Source organism: Pezoporus flaviventris, unplaced genomic scaffold (assembly GCF_033815535.1).
Source record: "Pezoporus flaviventris isolate CSIRO_AGI_PZ_B2104156 unplaced genomic scaffold, CSIRO_AGI_Pfla_v1 ptg000002l, whole genome shotgun sequence".
In the NCBI taxonomy this organism is placed as follows: Eukaryota; Metazoa; Chordata; class Aves; order Psittaciformes; family Psittacidae; genus Pezoporus; species Pezoporus flaviventris.
In genome coordinates this window covers 89,145,866-89,162,070 of record NW_026892550.1, presented here as the reverse complement: position 1 = coordinate 89,162,070, position 16,205 = coordinate 89,145,866, and positions in this window count along the sequence as shown.

Genomic DNA, 16,205 nt, shown 5'->3' with positions numbered 1-16,205 from the left:
AGCTATAACTAAGGATAATTCCTGCTTGAGAGCTCTCAATCTACCCAGAAAAATAACAAGGGAGTCAAAACTCTCAGTAAGAATGGAGCGATTAAGAGAAAAATGACAGTAATATGAGCATATGTAGGCAAGGGGTGCAAAGATGGAAGTTCCTGAGCTTTTAAAATATCTTAATATAAATGCTAAGAGGAAATGAGATAAAAATCTGACCTCAGAGAATTCTCTCTTTGCCATAAATTTGCCAGAAGGAGAGAGAGACACATGGATTCAGCTGGAAAAAAAGTCATAATTGTATGGAGGGGTGCAGGGGAAGAGGTACTGCATAGAGGCACCTTGCACAGTGAAGAGGTACTGTGCGAAGCTGCTCAGATCATTAAAAGACAAATTGCTTCTTCCAGGTACCCACCTCAATGCAGGAACTTGAACTCGGGAATCCTCATGGAAGGCAAATGCCCTAGGGTTGAGTAATGGCCCGCCTCCCTCTTTTTTTTTTGTTAGAACTGTTGCAGTCATGCATAAAACTTTTGAACGTGGCTACAGAGAAGGACGATCATGGTAACAGCAAAGTGTTTTAGGGAAACCTGCTTATTTAAAGCTTATGTGGTGAAAGACTTTAGCTCAGAATGTTATATTTACCTACTGAAATACCAAATGCAAGAGCCGTTTAATCCAGAGGCTAAATCTGGTTTATGTCTCCTCTGAAAAAATTCTTCATATTGATATTCTGATTAGGAATTTGCATTTATTCATAGCCTCGTCTTCAGCCCAAATTTTGGTCTATTTTCTGCCTATACAAAGGGAAGATTTTCTAGTTTTCTGCAAAACTAATTCTATAGTTATTACCAAAAAAAAGAAGGGGTTCTAATTTGTCCTGATGTGCTGAACCTTAGGAGTATTAGCTGCCTCCTGAAGACCTGCATATCTGGTTCTGCATTTATCCCCAGAGTTAGGAAAGGGTGCATATATATTTGCCAGACTTCTTGGAAGACTTTTTCCCCTGTTGTAGACTTTGCAGTGGTGCAAACAGCTGCGCCAAAAGGCGGAGGGCTGTCCTGCTGTTGCACTATGAGAGCTTTGCCGGTATACTGAAAATGAGTCTTTTTTTATTGCTACTCAGTTTTGACTAGCAAACTGGTTTTTATTCTCTCAGACTGGAAAGATGAATTTTGCAACATTCATGTGACCTTGACATTCGACAGAGTCCACGTTCCTGCCCTGTGTGTGCAGAAAAGAGAGAAACCAAAAGCATGCTAATCACAGGGGCATGCTCTTAACCTTATGAAAACATTCTTTAATAAGAGCTAGGGCTGAGCATTGTGGACTTCTGGAATCTTACACAGTACCAATATAATACTTAAAAAGCACTACCGAAGTTCATAGGCTTCCTGGGTAGTCATTTTGTTGTGGTGGGTTTTTTTGTTGTTATTGTTTTTATGTTCTTCTGTTATTACTGTAGCACTGATGCAGTGATGGCAGATTTGGTAGGAAAGGCTTTCTGCAGCATCTCATCCCCGCAAAAGCCAGAGTCCTCCACTCCTCATAGAGTGACCTAGGTCTTTGCTGCTGTTGTTCAGCACCTTACAGCTGGGGGTACCCTGGAGAATTGCTCCCAGCTGTTGGACCACATACTTTAGAAGATCAAAACTACTGGAAATGCTTGTGGTGGGGTTTCTTTATAGTACTATATATGTGGTTATTTGATTTCTCAGGTTTCATTACATGTTTGGATACCCTAATTTTCCTAATGAGCTCTCGTGTGCAACTGCTTAGTAAATATCAGCCTTAATGCTTGTGACTTAGAAGCTTTGTTCTGTAGCAACAAAGGCAGAATAAATGCATAAGGCTTTGTGTATCTGGTTGCTTGGGCTAGTTGCCTTACCTAGCAAATGAAAAGATATTAAATTTCTATTGAGATGATTAAAAAAGAGCTTCTTCATGTTTTACCGCATGACTTGCTCTCTTTATGGTGCATTAGGTGTTTATTATAGTGATAGAAAAATGGCACCTTCTCCATCTTCCTCTCTTCTTTGTAACAGATGTTTCTTGAGAAGGACTTGCTGATCACCTGTGCCTCCTACAGTATCTAACAGATTTCATTAAAAAAGAAAAAAGAAAAGTAATATGTATGCTTGCCTTTATTTTGTTAAGTTTTGGTTTCTAAAGGTAACAGCCAGTGTCAGGTTTCTCAAACTGCTCCTTCTATTTCTTGTTTTCAATTGAAACAGTGCGCTGTGTCAGCAAGACCCACTGCCACGCTTTCTTTTGTGTGGCAGGCATTTGACACATAAAACTAGCAGCTGCTCTTAAAGGAGTCTGCAAATTAACCATGTTAAAGATACAAAACATGAAAAGGTTCTTTTTCTTAATGGTGGGAAGATTTCTTAACTACATTTAATTCAGGGTAAACCTTTACTAGCATAATTGAAAAGGGGAGTGAAATAAGAGTGTGCTTATGTACAACAGGACTGCTAACACCAAGAAGATGGGATGAGATGGTATCGGAAGAGCCCATGGAGGGGTTATAGGCTCAGGTCTTCCAAGAATTCTCCTGACGCCTGAGCTGCAGCTGGGTGCACTTTTTGAGCATAAGAGACAGTGTCCTCTGCCTGTTGTCACTGCAGATATTTATGTTGTGTTCAGCTCATACATGTGAATGTCACCAGGATGAGAGGCTTTAGGAAGAGTTTGATGGTGCTGAAAAGTCTCTCGGGGCACTCCTGTTTTTCAGTGAAGTTACACAGGACCTGTGGGTTTGCATGGTCTGTAAGCAGATACAATCTGTTCAATGCACTAGATATGGAAGACTGAAATAGAGCCCATCAATCAGCACTTGGAAAATTATTTGGGGGTGGGAGGCGAGAGGGAGCAAAAACGTTGTCCAAATTTTAGACAAAACTGGAAAAGGTAACTTTAAGTCACTTGGGCAATTTTGGGTTGGGAATTGTATTTATATGCGGAGAAAGAAGAGACCCCAAAAGATGAGCCATGCAGGGTCTTTCTATTGGGATTATTTTTGTTGTTGTTTGATTGTTTTGGTTTGGTTTGTTTTGGTTCGTTTTGGGATTTTGTACATAAAATGCAGCTATTTACACTCAAGTGAGGAAAACTCACCCTGGTTTAAGTCAGTGCTATCCAACGCATGCTTCAAAGACAATTATACCCCACAGAGCAGATTACAACAATATGTGGGCAGTGAGGCAAGAAAGCACAGCCAGAGGAGGGGAAGCAATCTGCAGGTAATTTTCCAGAGGAGAAAAGGCAAACCCAGAGCATGAGTACCGGGAAGTCAAACTACCACTAGGAAGTTATGGCTGCCCATTCCCACTGCAACAGCTTCCCACTGTGACAGCACTAGGTCTTTTATGTACTTTGATCTGAACCCACCTATGATGGTGAGAAGAACTTCCTATACTCCAGAAGGAGCGAGCCACAGGCTCCTCAAAACTCAGGTTTTGTTGCATCAGCAGGCAGTGGGCCAAAGCTTCAAAGCAGATGAGCTATGTCATGTTGCCAGAACTGCACATGTGTCTAGTCACAAGTGGTAAATGGGCTTAAGGTAAAAAGTCCTTCCTTGAGCAATTCCAAATCAATATGAAAGATTTGGTAAATGTTACAGATTTTGAGTGAAAATAGAGGAATGCAGAGAATTTATTATTGTACTGTGTACTGTTTTTAGAAAGTGTCTTCCCTCCCTCCAGCATTATAGCCTATGAAATGAAAGCCTTGTGCTGAGTTTCTTCAGAATATTTAAAAATCTTAAAATCCATAATAAATTTTAAAAGAGATGTATGAGAATTAATTTATCCCTGTGCTGCTGCTGCTCACCTGAAGAAGATATTCTGTCATTTCAGTTACTTTATGAGCTGGACCTATAATTTTGATAAATATTTACTGATCTAGTGTTTTATAGGAAACCAAAGAACTTTAAAGGGTTTTAATTCCCCAGCCTCCCAGCAACCTCTCATTTTAATGTGTATCAAACATTCATCTTTCATCAGGTGTTCATAAAGTAGTTTGTTAATTTGTAGCAGGAGTTTTTTGTCATCTGACTTGTTTAATTTGGCTCTGTCATATAAATGAAGGCAAACATACAGCGTTCAATTGGAAAAAGTCTACCAAAGGTCTGTTAAATGAGTGGAGCTTGTAAGTACTGGGAAAAGGCAAACAGTAAGGAAGTTACATTTTTGAAGAAAAGAGGAAAAATAGTAGCCTTCTCAAAATCCCAGCAAAACATCTCTACTGGTAGCATGGGCAGCACCACCCCCAATAAGACAGAAGGAGTGCATATGTCTGGGCAGACTCCTAAGGACTGACAACCTTTATCCACTGGAAATGGAAAGTAGTGGGATTTGGAGCTATGGTATCTTCCATGCAAAAGTTCATGTGTAGCCTAAAAAAAAACCCCTGTGAGACCTTTCAGGGAATGTCACCAGGCCCCATTGGCCTGGAAGACACTGGAGGTCTGGAACAAGAAGAAACTGGGTTAAAATTCTACCTGAAAGAGGGTAGATTTAGATTAGATATTAGGAGAAAAATTCTCCACTGTGAGGGTGATGAGGCACTGGCACGGGTTGCCCAAAGAAGCTGTGGCTGCCCCATCCCTGGCAGTGTTCAAGGCCAGGTTGGATGGGGCTCTGAGCAACCACATCTAGTGGAAGGTGTCCCTGCCCGTGGCAGGGGATTTGGAACTGAATGAGCTTTAAGGTCCCTTTGAATCCAAACCATTCTGTGCTTCTATGAGACTGTAAATGGGACCAGATCCTCTAAATCAGTAGAGCTCTCAAATGTGTCAAGTGACCTGTTATCATTAAGCAAACTGAGGAGAGATCATGATTTAGTCTGAGCATGATGTGCATACCAGGTGAGGGTCAGTGACATGAGAACTTGTTTGATCTGGTCCCTGAAAATAGCTACTTGTTTTCCACAAAGATCTGAGAGGATACTGCCTTCCAATCCCAAATAGGCCTACACATCAATTTTAAAAGCTCAAACAGTCCCTGGAAGCATCAATCCAGTTGTGTGTTGGGATATAAAAACTACAAATCCTGCCTGCTTTTTCTGGTTAAGAACAGTGTAGTGATTTTTTTTGTTTGTTTATTTCTTACTGATGGAATTGCAGAGGGAATGAGCAATATGCTTCTGGCCTTATCTAGAAGCAAAGCAAATCAGCAGCTTTTCCTTTGTCTTCAGTGGCCTTTTATCTGGCTGTTTCTACTATTGGGCAAATGATATACAAATTACATGATTCATACAAATGAGCACACAAAAGTTTAGTTGGCTTTGCTGTACTAATATCTGAAGTGACCATGCAAAGCATGAACCAGATTTTCAACTGGACAATTTGCAAATCTGAAAATATTTGGTGAAAGCATTTGTGGCTAGATTTGAATAATTTATTAGTTAAGTACTTTCACAGTCTGTCCACAGTGATCCAGGTAGAAATACAAGTGATGTTCATCAAATACATTGCTGACTGCAGATTATTCTTTCAGTAACTTTAAATGAGGACAGCCACTGCCTCATGCTTTTGTTTAGTAATGGAAAAAAATGTAGGAGCCCTCCGGTGGTCAAAATACATTTCTCCAGCTAGCTCACATACCCTTTAATGCTAAGCAATTTCACTGATAAAAAGCTTTATTCTAGTTAGTACATTAGTTGCAAGCTATTTTAAAGATATTTTTAAAATTATTAACACTTCTGTCATTCTTCAGCTATGGCTAAACTAAGCCACATCAAAATCAAGAGAAGCTATCGTCACCAAAACCAAATAAATCAAGCAGAATAGGTCTTAGGTGGAAAAAGAGGCTCCCTGGCTTCCCATTATTGTGTTCTACAAGTCCTGCCTGAGCAGAAAGGAACTCTAAAATAAGAAGAACAAGCTCCAGGTTAAATTCTCCATCGGCATATATGTCTCAGTGAAGTGAGGTCTTCATCCATGCCCAGAGATCTCACATACTGCATAAAGCAAATAACTACTGACAACATTACTTTGGCATGTTTTTGACATCAAAGTGAATTACTATCTCTGGGGCAATGTGACTGTGACCTGGGCCTCTGATGGTTCTCTGGGAATAAGGGCCGTTTTGGGTAAGTACTTAGGACATTTTCAGACTTCTCTGTTACTGTTGTGTTTTATAAATCATGAAGAGAGAAGGTTAAAAAGACACCACAGCAAACTGTGTGTTCATGGCTATAATACAAGATTTAGGAAAAATAATGTTTCCTACTCACATTAACAAAATGTAGTTACAGCCAGCTTGGTTTCTGAATTCAGAGCTCCCATGGTGAGGATTTATGGTAATATCACATTAGGGTTAGTACTTTCATTCCCATTGAAGTGTTCTGGTAGATAACACACATGGGGTAACTAACTCTCTCACAGACATCGCGCCCTGAATCAGTATAAACCATTGTTTTGCTTAGAAGAAAAATTATGACTTGGAATCTTTGCTCTCCTGCTCATACAAAGCTGTGGGGATCAGTCTGATCCCCAAGACGTGCTAACACAGTCTCTTCTGGCACACACTGGCACTGCATAAACATAAGTCACCCTCAGTTTTTAAGTCCTCCTCCTTACTTCCTGTCTTTGAACATGGTGGGTCTGTTTGATGACCATCACCTGATTTGGGTGTTCTTGGAGTGGAGTCCTGAAGTGTGTTCATATCCTGGCCCTCCACTTGCTGTCAGCTGAGTGTTTCAGCATGCACAGACTGCTGGTTTATGGATCATTCTCAGTGTAGCGGCTCACATGCTCGATTATAGCCAGAGAAAGTAACACCTTGTGCAATTAAATCTTCAATCTTCACAGCACAGCCTTGTAACCGTTAAGAAGGACACTAGTGTATGATTTACCATCCCAAAACCAATGTAAAAGATCTTGGTTTAACATTAGGGTAGGACTGTGTCTAACATAGCCTTGAGCGTCTCTTCATCACTGAGATAATTACAAGATGTAGTTTAAATGTAAACTACTTCTCATGGCACTTTTCTTCGTGGTTTCCTGGAATAAAATCACCAAGCACCCTCAGAAATGCATTGTAAGGAATGATTCAGAATAAAAATATCTGAACCTTCTTTGGTTAAAATTGCTGCTTGCCCTACCAGTTACGAGGTAAGCAAGAAGCAGACACAGGTAAAGTCTAGTGTTAGAAGTGCAACATGCCACCTACTTTTCTTTCCTGAAGAGAGACGGAAAGAACCACAAAAATTAAATGGGATTGCTGGATACAGCAGTTCTCAAAATTATAAGATAGCTATCTTAAAGCCCTACTAGAAAAGGTGTATTTTCCTTTCACGAAATATCCTATCTTCATGTTGTCATATGAACTGAATGAACAAGTTAGGACAGTCAATGAAAATCAACACTGTACGGTTATTAAACAAAGAAAATTGATGGTATAGCTAATAGAGCACTCTGAAATATCATTGTCAACCCTATATTGCATTCTTGTCCAGTTCAGGCAGGAAGCTGATGTGATTTGTCCTAGTGAAGTGCTACTCCTATCACTAAGTACAGTTTGTTTTACTGGTGTCTGGCATTAAAGAAGACGGAAAAGCACTACATGCTCAAACTGTTGCTGTTTTCCCAAGCCAGACTGCAGCCTGTGCTTATGCTTCTCCTTCCCAGTGTTAAGCACCACTCCTCTCCTGGAGACACTTTTCAGGTCTGAGCTCTAAAGAGGAACAGAATTTGCTTTTGATGAAGGTAATTCCTCAACCTTCAAGAGGACAGGCAGGGAGGTGTTACATGCTGTCTTTAACTGTGAAGGCATTTCAGCTCCCTGGGTGAGATCTCCACTCATACTGCTTTCACTGTAGAAAATAAGAGGGGAAATAAGGATAAAAGGGAAGATGAGATGATTTTTAAAATTCTTACCATTTTTGCAAGTGTTGCTGAAAATTGCTCCCTGTTTGATCCATATATTCAGTTAAATTTGCTTCCTTTACAATTGGGGTTAGTCTATTATATAAATGACTAATCCACTACCACTGAACACAGTGACTGCAGCCTAACCTGGTAGCAGCAAGAAACCATCTGTAAGCCATACAGTCTTCAGTGATAAAACCATTTCAGAATGAAAGAAAAAGGTTGTAACTAGACTTATCAGAAAGAAAACTGTGAGCATGACATTATTTTGAAGAAAAAGCCCCACGAAAACAGAAAAACAATGAAACAACAAAGGTATTGACTGTTCTAAAAAAAATCCTGGGTAATTGCAATTCTTCTCTACCTCCCTTGAAGGCCAGCTCACGTCAAGCTCTCAGAAACCTACAGGGAGGAGCACTGAAGCCTACTCAGTTCTCAGCCTGGTGTGTGAGGCAAGCATGGGTGAATCGTTTTACTTGTGTTTTGGCTTATCCCAGGTCTCTCCTGTCTTGAATGTAAGCCCTTAGAGCAAGGGCCTTCTCTCTTTGATGTGCCCACCACTATCAACTCCTCAGACCAATTTGCTCTATCTTAATGTAGATAACTAATGTTGACACCTCCAGAGTCATAAGCCCTTGGCTAGCTTTTCTCCACTTGAAAAGGTTGCTGCTGATACCGGTGTTTATTGACAGTCAAGTCTAGAGGTACTACAGATCTACTACTGCCGCCTTTCAGCCAGTGCTGAGCTGCTACATCCCTCCTTTGCCCTGAGCCTGAAGAAGAGTAGGGAGCTTCAGCTTCCCATGCATAATCCCTCTGTGGGTTTTGGTCCTCAAAGCTTGCCCAAAACAGGCAGCAGGACTGAGCCTAAGAGAAGTTCTGTCTGCATTTCCTAATAGAGCCCATCAGAGGCAAGGATGGACAGAGCCATGTCATGGAGGGAGCAGGATTCTCAGGGTCAGTTCCTGCCTTGGCCTGAAAGGATTTAACTCCACATCCTCCCTGACAGGGTCCCACGTTGCAGCCCCTGACCCTTCTAACCTAGCTGCTGAAGTCGTACCTCTGTACAAAACAGAAATCAGAATGTACCCGGCAAAGAAGAAAGCAAAGGAGGAATGTGTGTCGCTTAACACCAAGGAGGAAGGAGACATAAGTCTGTTTGCTGCCATCAGTCATTTTGTCAACAATTGATACAGGTACAATATACAAACAATCCCAGGACTCTACCAGGGTTATTTTTCATAGTGGTAGCAAATTACTTGTGTTGGAATTGCATGATAAATGGCATCAGAGCTCATCTGGGGGAATGCAAAGCGGCTCTGTGGTGATAGCTCTTGAATATAAACTCCTACTCCTTTCCCACTTCTGGCTGTGCAACTTCATTACCCAAATGACTTCATATGGAACAAGAGCTGAATTTTTCAGTTCTGTGGGAAAAGGCATCAGAATCAGCTGGACTGCAGGTTTTTTCTTCCCAAAACAAAATATTATTTTCAAGTGATGCTGTAAGAATCTGCCTGTGACCTGTTCACAATATTGTAACACTGGGCATATTCCCTTCAGCAAGTGTTTATTATTACACACACAAAGTCAGTTTCAATGTTAAAACGTTAATGGATGTATGGCAGTGGCACTTTCCCATATTTAAATGGGTAAAATAAGATGTTTGGGTTAAGAAGAATAGGCAATATAAAAGGCTAGCAGGTGTGTCATCACAGACAAATAATTGCATGTCCTGAATTCACTGTAAAGCATTTCTACAGAACAAAAAAGCAGCATTTGAAGGTTCAGTCTCTCAGTACTGGTGTAGGTGTCCCCACAAATAGACCAGCCCTGCAAGGTTACCAATGAGGGCAGAATTGCTGGAATCATAGTACTTTGCTGCTTAGTTTAAATGGTGAAGGAACAAATGAAGCAAGGACAGTCCTGGGGCAGGATGGCTCAGTGCAGAGTCCATGGAGTTCTCTGCAGGCATCTGTGAGGATCACCTTCTCCTCAAACCCCATCAAGCCTTTCAACTTGTGCTGGGTCTTATGGTTTCTTTCAAAGTGGTGAAGCAGTTCCTACTCCTCAACTGCAGCGAAGGACCCTGAAGCCACCAGCCAAATCTGCTTTCAACTGCTCTTGAATATTTATGCCTTAATCAGCTGTATAGCTTGTACATGCATTTCCTATCCCTGGTATATTGTACTGCACCCAAACATGCAGAGCTGGACTGTTGTCCACCTGCATGTAGCAGGGCTGAATGTCAACCAGCTTTTCTTCAGTCCACAGCCAACCCCAGGCTCTAGCACATACCAGACCTGGGCTCCTTTGACAGGCAATATGTGAAAGAAAGCAAAGGAGAATGTCAGCCTTGTGCCTGTAGCTCATGATCCACAAAATGTCACTGAAAATAGCATTTAATAACCAAATAGTAGTGTTATTGCCAGAAGCAGTCTTCAGGATTAACCCTCTCCTGTAGAGTTGCCCAACACTGAACTTTTTACTGCACTATAATTTTAAGTCCTTTGCTAAAAAATCCTCAAATTCATATATGGAGGGGAAGAGGGTAGGGATGGAGTAAATTGTATTGACCCATTTGAAGTGTTTTAAAATTAGCTGCACAAGGGAATTAAAATGTTTAGAGTTTCTCCATAAACAAATCAGTAAGCCTTGAGTAAACTCTGCTCAGGTGGTTTAGGCATTTGAAGCTGACTTAACACAGTGGAAGGATTCTGCATTACCACAGAGGAAGAATTCTGCATAACAGCTGTGACGTATATTGGATGGCTGCTCTTTCCTTGGAGAGAAGGAGACTGAATAATGGATAAAGGACACTGATGCTAGAGAAGAAAAAGAAGTCAGAATCTGAAGTACATGGTAAGAACAGATGCTACCTACCCCCATCACTACCTCTTGCCTGTCCTGCGCAGAAAATGTGCTCCACATGCACCCAGAGATGCTCTGATGACAGCACAGATAGGCTCCTTGATTGGAATTGCCTCTGAAGATTTGATAGCTGTTAAACTGCCCTCTTCATGGTATGATATAGCCATTATTTTTGTTAATTGCTAGCTTTTTTCATTTGTTTTGCTGAAGTATTACAGTGAATTAGGCCACAAAGGGGACATTTAGCCGTGTAACAGAATAATGTGTTGTAGAGATGGGGACAGAAATAAGAGCACCACAGCTTCCTCTGTGTAGTATCATATATTTTTTAATGTTACCCTGTTCAAATTACTCTTTTCAAACTGACTGCTTAGCAGGGGCTGTCTAGATAGGAAACACGATCCTGTTTCTCACAGGACCTGTCAATGTGTGAATGGAACTGCTAAACCGATTTACAGTGTTTAAGCACAGCTACTGCTGGATATGTGAGGCTAGAGTTACAGAACAATTAGTGTGAAGACATCAGTGGTATTTTATTTATGAAAGGTCTGTTGGTGTTCTGTAATTAGGCCAACCTAGCCACAATAATTTATGAGCTGTAGTTGGCAAAAAATATTCACAAAAAGTTAACTGCAGTAGACAGTGACCAATGAAATCCCAATCTTTTAAATGTTTTGCAGCTAAACCACTGCTATTTATACAGATATGTTCATTAAGGAGTTTTTATATACTCCCTACTTCTTGCATAGGACGTGCTTGGAGAGCTCTCATAGAAGAGATATATATGCTCTTCACACCAGATGCACAAGTGGAATGTGTGTATGGTCTTAGCCCTGCACAGGCTTAAATAATTAAGATGATTTAAGTTAATGTCTTTTCCTTTGCTTTGCCATGGAGCAAGGGGTGTACACGTACTTCCAAAAAACGTGCTGCTTGTGTTATCTCAGTCCTTACAGATAAAGTCTTCACACCTTGTTCCTGATTCTTTGGGAAGTTTTACTTGACTGAAAGCCAAGCAGTCAACTGTGACCTGCATGTGAGCTTTAAAGTGCCCCAGTAGCAGACCAAGATGCAGATTATCATTTGTTACCCCAAGATCCTTTGAGAATTCTCACATTCAGAAGTACAATGCTTTCAGTTCCTCGCATTTTTACCTTAATAAGGTGACTTCAATGCGCAGCTTATTTTGCAAATGGTGGCACAAATATGACTATGATATTTGAGTATTTGTTAAGATTTTTCAGTCTCCAAGTGAGCATAGATATCTGTCCTTCAACATTTTGTATTGTGGACAGGTAGAGAGCCTTTCTCTCAGTCTCAGTTTTATTTAAAGGCTAAAGGATTCTATGCCAAGACCCATAACTGTCATATTTTCATCGTTTCTGGCAGCATGGCAAAACATACAGTGAAAGCTTACCAAACCTGAGGAAAAGAGCTAATGGAAAATGGGGTGACTGAAGTGATGCTGCCTGCAGGCTTGTGTTTTGGTTAGAGGGATGTCATCCTCACATGTTTAGTTCAGGTCTGAACCTGAATTTATGCTGTAGCTTGTAGCCCATCTATCCAGCTACGACCTTGCAGCCAGGCCGTTCTCTCCTATAGCTTGGATTCAAGGGCTTTGTGGGAGGGTGTCCTGGGTTCAGCAGTAGCAGCCATTTTTCTCCTTCTTAGTAGCTGGTGCAGTGCTGTGTTTCCCAGACTTTCAGCCTGGGAACAGCGCTGATAACCCCGATGTTTTTAGTTCTTGCTCAGTAATGTTTAGTCTGACCAAGGACTTTCTGAGTCTCATGCTCTGCCAGGGAGGAGGGGAAGCCAGGAGGAAGCAGAGACAGGACACCTGACCCAAACTAGCCGAAGAGGTATTCCATACCACGGCACGTCATGCTCAGGATGTAAACCGGGAGCAGTTACCTGGAAGGTCCCAATCACTTCTTGGATTGGGCTGGGTATCGGTCAGCGGGTGGTGAACAGTAGTATTCTCTTCCCTTGTTATTTCCCTTATCATTATTATTATTAGTGGTAGCAGTAGTGGTCTGTGTTATACCTTAGTTACTGGACTGTTCTTATCTCAGCCTGTGGGAGTTACATTCTTTTGATTCTCCTCCCCATTGCTCTGGGAAGAGGGGTGGAGTGAGCAAGTGGCTGCATGGTTCTGGGTTGCCAGCTGGGCTTACACCACAACAGGAAGATGTTAATGCAAACCTACCTGAACAGCTTGGGCTCCATCACTGTGAGTCACACTCAAGTTTATGCCAAGTGGTGGCAATGAGCAGGGATAGCTTCTAAAATCAGCTTTCCACTGTGCGGGTGGAAGTGGTCTTTAGTGCAAACACAGGCAGATTGCCTTAAATGGCTTGCACAGCCCCATTTGCATTTGCAGTGGCTGGGCAGAGAAGTGCTCATAGAATCATAGAATGGTTTGGGAAGGGACATTAAAGATCTAGTTCCAACTCCCCCTGCCACAGGTGCGATCATGGAGCCATGCAGGCAACATGCATTTGGTCCTTGTTCTTGGGGCTGTCTCCCCGCAAGTCACTGGGCAGAAGGTGGGTAAGAGCCTGAGGCAGTCTGGGGTAAAAAATAGGCCATTGTGGTAAAGCAAGAGGTTGGTGATTTGTGCTGATAAACTTGTTAATATTTAGAATATGATAAAAATCTCTTGGCCCTTGTCCAGTCTCATTTATTGTAACACTTTCGGACAGGTTTGAATGAAACTGGATCTATGCTGGAGAACTGAGACACTAGCTTTGCTGGACAATTTGTCTAAGATTCAGGATGGTACAGGTAAGCTGACAATTGTTTCCTTAAGACCTTCTTAACTTTTATATATTGTGTTTACATTCTCATTAGAGTGTACCAACCTGTATATCTAATAATAAACACTATTGATTCCCCTGATAAACTGCTGGTTTATCCCCTGTTTTCTAGTCCCCTTTCTTATCTGATCTCTGCTCTGCTCATGCATGGTGCTTTTTTTTTTCCTCTGATCTCTCAGTTTGTCTTTATTACACATCTCAGATTGCTGAATGAAAGCTGGTCTCAAATAGCATTTGCTTTTGAAGGTTTGATTACTTGTTTTTGAGACCTAAAAGCTCTTGGTTGGTTTATAATTCAGTGATTGTTTTATGAGGTTTTTTTTCCTCCAATATTACATGCATTTGTGTATGTTCTTTCTCTGGCCTTATGTGTAGTGATATGTTACAAAGGTGATATATTTACAAAGGTGTAGTGATATGTTTACAAAGGTAAACATAGTGTCTCATAGACACTAAATGGGCAAATTGGATTAATCTTAGAAGATACTGTATAAGGTGTATCTGTGTGTATTATCACAATTTCCAAATAGCTCAAAAATGTCTAAAGTTCCTTGGCTTTGAGTTTTATTTTTCTGTCAGTGAAAAGAAATATGTGAATAGTTGCTCACATGTGAATGTTCATCTCACCAAGTTATTACTATTAGTGAACTCCCAAAAACAATTGAAGGTGTAAAATTGAAAGCAACTGGAAACTTTATTAATCTGTCAGGTATATCAGGCACTGCCAACAACTTCTTGCCCTAGCAGTTTTTGTCTGGGCAATGTCCCATAGAAATTTGAATGAGAAGGATTTATACATGGTGGAGCTAGATGATTTTAAGATCCTTTCCAGCCCTAACTATTCTATGATTCTATGGTGACAGAGGCAAGAGTGGTTAGGTGCAGAGGAGTGTAGTGATCTGATAATTCAGATTGAGACTGCCAATTCCTACATCAAGCAAATGTGGGAAAGCAACAGTGATAGTTGTCATAGATGTGGACAAATAGGGGCCAGGTCTGGTATTGCAGGTAGTGGCTGGAGGATAGGAAGCAATGGCAGATAAGAAAAAAAACCTGTCAAGAGTAGTAAAGTCACTTTGAAATTGATGAGAAAATCCATGAACTTGATGTGGAAAGAGGAGATGGGGCAACAGAGTAAAAGGATTATATTATTTGCTGTGATCATATCAAAACTTCCTGAACTTTAAACAAAGTTCCTCTTCTCTTCTGACCATATTTATTTTCTTATCACCTTTTACATGTAAATCACATTAATATACTCTCCCAACTTGTGCATAGGCTGGGAAGATGCAATGCTGGTTTAAGAAAGCTTACCTGTATCTAGGGATGCCTATTTTACTTTTAGAGATCTGATCCTTATATATTCCTTTCAAATCAGTCCAGTATCCAGTAATTCGCCTCTTTGATTCTGGTCCATACATATATATGTTTGCTGAGCAGATTGATAACATTTTTCTCTGAAAATCTTTCCACAACTGTCAAACTACATAAGCTGTCTCTGAACCCAGTGCAACTGCTGTGCAAATGGGATCAGAATTCAGACTCAGGTAAATATCTGAGTTTAATTATTATCCTGGCCTAATGAAGGTTACTGTGAATCTGATTATAATAATACTGAATTACTAGAATAGTACCTCTGAAAACACATGTTAACAATGCAGGTCCATGGTCACTGTCTCCTATTGTATCCCAGATTTTTATTCTGAGACTGACAATGCAATACTAAGACTATGTGGATATAGTTTTTGTTGTGATTAAACAAACTCTTGTTGGATCTTTTTGACATTCAGCTGTTGCTGAAGATGTTAAAGCAAAAGTAAATGTACTAATCATTGCTAACAAAGCAGACTAATCCACACTGACCTACAATTTGTTTAGGATCCTTTGGAGCAACAAAGAGATTAAAGTATATAAAAAAGAAGAGGTAAACAGTGGGTCAGAGATTAGAAGTGAAAAAGGGAAAAGCTGGCTTCTCCCAGACCACACACTGATAGTGGACCTTTGGTCAGTGATTGTTAGAAAATGTTCCATGTTTCATTTTCCCCCAGAACCTTAGAAACAGAAGGTTTGATTGGCACTTGTCATGGCTGATAGAGAGACGAAGATGCTTTGGTAAAAGGGAGAGGGAGGCAGCCGTGTCAAAACCAAAAGTAGTCAAAGGATGATTCCTCCTTTCTGTGGTTTTGTCTTTTTCTAAATTATTCAAATCTGGGTGGCATCTTAGGATAACCGGCATTTTGACACAGCTTAAAGGATTGTCTCACTAACTCTATTGAACTAAGGCTGCCACCCTTTAAAAAAAAATTATAAAGAAGCAGATCTTCTATAATCTGGTATGTATACAAACCAAAGCCAGCTTGGTGCAGGCGTCTTAAATATTTTAGAAGGGCAGGCAGCAATTTCATCCATTTTGTGACTGATTGTCTTCTGCATCCATGTGCAAGAATGCTACTTATTGGTTTAAAAAAAAGCCTTTATTTTCTTTAGAATATCCATAGTTGTTTGCAATGTATCTGGTGGTTACAAATCCAAGTCAGGCCAGCTGGAATAGAATCAGCAAACAGGGAATTTTCTCAGTCGAAAGAGGGTTCCTTACCAAAGGGGAATCTCCTTTATTGATGGTCATCATGATTATGGATTTTTCTTTTAGG